The sequence below is a fragment of the Macaca mulatta genome, chromosome 9 (genome assembly GCF_049350105.2).
Source record: "Macaca mulatta isolate MMU2019108-1 chromosome 9, T2T-MMU8v2.0, whole genome shotgun sequence".
Lineage (NCBI taxonomy): Eukaryota > Metazoa > Chordata > Mammalia > Primates > Cercopithecidae > Macaca > Macaca mulatta.
In genome coordinates, this window is record NC_133414.1 from 33,635,844 (window position 1) to 33,640,000 (window position 4,157).

Below are 4,157 nucleotides of genomic sequence, written 5' to 3' on the forward strand. Positions count from 1 at the left end.
CAGCTTGGTCAACATGGTGAAACCCTGTCTCTACTAAAAATACAAAAATTACCTGGGCATGGTGCATGCCTGTAGTCCCAGCTACTTAAGAGGCTGAGGCCGGAGAATTGCTTCAGTCTGGGAGGTAGAGGCTGTAGTGAGCCAAGACTGAACCACTGGACTCCAGCCCTTGGGTGACAGAGGGAGCCTTCATCTCAAAAAAAAAAAAAAAAAAAAAAGACATGTAAGAAGACAGGAGGCCGGGCGCGGTGGCTCAACCCTGTAATCCCAGCACTTTGGGAGGCCGAGACGGGCGGATCACGAGGTCAGGAGATCAAGACCATCCTGGCTAACACCGTGAAACCCCGTCTCTACTAAAAAATACAAAAAACTAGCCGGGTTTGGTGGCGGCGCCTGTAGTCCCAGCTAGTCGGGAGTCTGAGGCAGGAGAATGGCGTGAACCCGGGAGGCGGAGCTTGCAGTGAGCCGAAATCGCGCCACTGCACTCCAGCCTGGGCGACAGAGCGAGACTCCGTCTCAAAAAAAAAAAAAAAAAAAAAAAAAAGAAGACAGGGAGGGTCTCCAGGGACTATAGGAATTTAATCAACTTGAGCAATCAGCCTTTTTTTCCCCCAAACCCTGTGTGGAATGTGGTCACCTAGTTAGTTTAACACAGCCCCTGACAGACCCTAGCAACTTATAGATGAACCCCAGTTAACTTTCCTCATTACTATGCCAAACTCTGGACACACCCTGGGAGGAGCTATCACTTTATTACCATAATACATGATCTATGTGCTGACATAATGACTCACTGCATCTGTGCAACTGGGACCCTCTCCTCTATGTGCAATGATGCAACCTCTCCCATCTCCATCACCCATCAAACCCTCCTGTCACTTTCCCTCAGGGAGACATTGCTTTGGAGAATGTGCCCAGTGCTCTCTTTATGTGTGCCAAGTAATAAAATTCATATTGATTAAAACCCACACTCTCATGGAGAGTTGTCTGTTACTCGCCAGGTGGATGAACCCTGGTTTTTTTTCTGGGTAACAAATCTTACATCAGTACTCACACAAGGGATATTGGTCTGTGGTTTTATTTTCTTGTATTATCTTTGCATATATATATAAATGAATAAATAAATATATATATTTTTAAGATGAGATCTTGCTCTATCACCCAGGCTGGAGTGCAGTGGCACAATCTTGGCTCACTGCAACCTCTGCTTCCCGGGTTTGATTCTCCTGCCTCAGCCTCCTGAGTAGTTGGGATTACAGGCATACACCACCTTGCCGGGCTAATTTTTGTATTTTTGGTAGAGATGGGGTTTCACCATGTCCTAACTTCAGATGATCCACTCACCATGGCCTCCCAAAGTGCTGGAATTACAGGATTACAGGCGTGAGTCACTGTGCCTGGCACTTTTATATATTTCACTACAAGTTTATATAAAAAATAATAACTGTGGCCGGGCGCGGTGGCTCAAGCCTGTAATCCCAGCACTTTGGGAGGCCGAGGCGGGCGGATCACAAGGTCAGGAGATCGAGACCACAGTGAAACCCCGTCTCTACTAAAAATACAAAAAATTAGCCGGGCGCGGTGGCGGGCGCCTGTAGTCCCAGCTACTCAGGAGGCTGAGGCAGGAGAATGGCGGGAACCCGGGAGGCGGAGCTTGCAGTGAGCCGAGATCGCGCCACTGCACTCTAGCCTGGGCAACAGCGTGAGACTCCGTCTCAAAAAAAAAAAAAAAAAAAAAAAAAAAAAAAAAAATAATAATAATAATAACTGTTTAGCAAGCAGTTCATTAAATGTCTGAAAATGTTAACAGCTGATTCTCATGAGCCAATATGAATGGGCTCCAGTATATCTTGGCCAAACTTTGCATGTCTTTTGCAATTTAGGCCACAGTGAACTGAGTCAGTTTCTCATAGTAATAGAACAGGAAATGAAGGGTATACGTGCCTGTAACTTATCTGGCAAAAAACTGAAAAACCAGAACAAACACCAAGCTGTGAATTATTTCCCATATGCCTATCCGAATGCATCATCTTAACAGCATAAAATTCAGTCCTTTTTACTCAAAGGCATTGTGTACTTTATCTTTTTTTTCCCTCTAAACATTAGAGCGAGTGAATACTGTACTTGCATATCTCATTTAATTCTCTCAATAATGAACAATGTGGGTACTATTTTTCTCCCCATTTTAGACACTTAAGTTTAGGGAAGGTAAGTGACTTACGCAAAATCACACAGCTAGCCAGCGATACAGCCAGGATTTGAACCATAGCTGCCTGGACCTCATCTGATCACACCTTTACACATCTACAATAGCACATGACATAATATTTGTTGAATCAATGTGCCATTTGTCTGTTTATTCATCTATTGCTGCTATTTTCAAACTTTAAAAAAATTGCAGAACACTTGTTGAAAGAATTCTTACATGGAGCACCAACATATAACACAGATAAAAGTAGATCTGCTCTGCTGAGTATTAGTGAGGGCTGCCTGCCTACCTATCTGTAACATATTATGCATTAATATTCATGAAAAAGGCCGGGCATGGTGGCTCACGCCTGTAATCCCAGCACATTGGGAGGCCAAGGCGGGTGGATCACCTGAGGTCAGGAGTTCGAGATTAACCTGGCCAACATGGTGAAACCTCGTCTCTACTAAAAATACACAAATTAGCCGGGTTTGGTGGCACATGCCTGTAATCCCAGCTACTTGGGAGGCTGAGGCAGGAGAATCACTTGAACCCGGGAGGTGAAGGTTGCAGTGAGCTGAGATTGCACCACTGCACTTTGTAGCCTGGGAGACAGAACCAAACTCCATTTCAAAAAAGAATAAGAAAAACAAATTCATGGAAAAAACCTTCTAAATTTGGAGTTCAGAAAACAATTTACATCGTTCTTCTGAAAAAATAAAATTTATATCTAGGGCAAAAAGTCACACAGTTTGGGAGGTTTTCTGGACTTCTTCTCATGAAATGGACAAAGGTATAACAATGCCAGGAATAACAGAATTAACAGGACCAATTTCTTTAGGAACACAATAGGAATGCAGGTTACCAAGGAAGCTATGCTCAAACCTGTTTCCAGGCTTCTCCACATAGAAGTGGTGGGCTAACAGCACCTTTGGTGTCTGGCAGATACGTGTTTAAATCCTAGCCCGTTAATCACTATCTGACCTTGACTGAATCCCACCTACAGTTATGGTGATAATCCTAGAATCTACTTAAAAGTGTTGTGAGGATTAAATGAGATAATGACTATGCATAGGATCTGTTAAATACTCTGTAAGTGGTAGTTATTAGACTAAGTGTCAAGGTTTCTTGGTAACTTATTTCTCATTTTCCCTAAGGTTCTAGTGTTTAAATTGCTCTTTTGTATCAGGTCTTTTGGGTTATTACAACATTGGTAGGGAAGTATATGGAAAGATGGAAATTTTAGAGGCCAAAACCTCCAGTTTTAGCTAAATGCCCTTATTTTAACGTGGACAAAAACTAATTTGTATTTTTTCTGCATCTCACAGTTACTCTGGTCAGGTAAGAGGATAAATGCTACATGGAAGTGCTTGTCACTTATGAACCCCAATGTAAGACACATTTAATTGTTCCCAAACCATTTATACATGTGCCTGTAGACAGCAGGTATACTAAGCAGATTTTGGGGACCCAGGCCTTGTTCCATCTGTTGATTTCAGAAATTTTAATCCTAATTATTCTTGAGTACATTTAAGCCAGTAATCTACCACTTAAATTTTAGTCACTCTGATCAGTCACTAGAAAAAGGCAGCTTTTTGTATTTTCTCCTTAAAGAATATAGAACAGAATAAACAAAAGCAGTTATGCAAATTGGAAGTTTACCCTTTACAGACAAGGAATTCTCTTAAGGTCAAGAGTAAGTGGAACACCCTATCCTTGGCAGCTGTTTTACAGATTTAATCCTACTCTTGGTGATCGCATCCAAATTCATGGCTTTGAACTTCAACGATGAAGATGACTCTCAAGTTTTGATCTCCAGCTCAAACCTCTCCTCCAAACTCCAGACTTTTATCTATGCAACTGCCTACATGGAAATCTCTTATTTAGATGTCTAACAGTGTGAAGCTGAATTTTGGATCTCACAAACCCACTCCTCCCACAGTGCTTTCCACCTGTGGTCAGTTGCTCA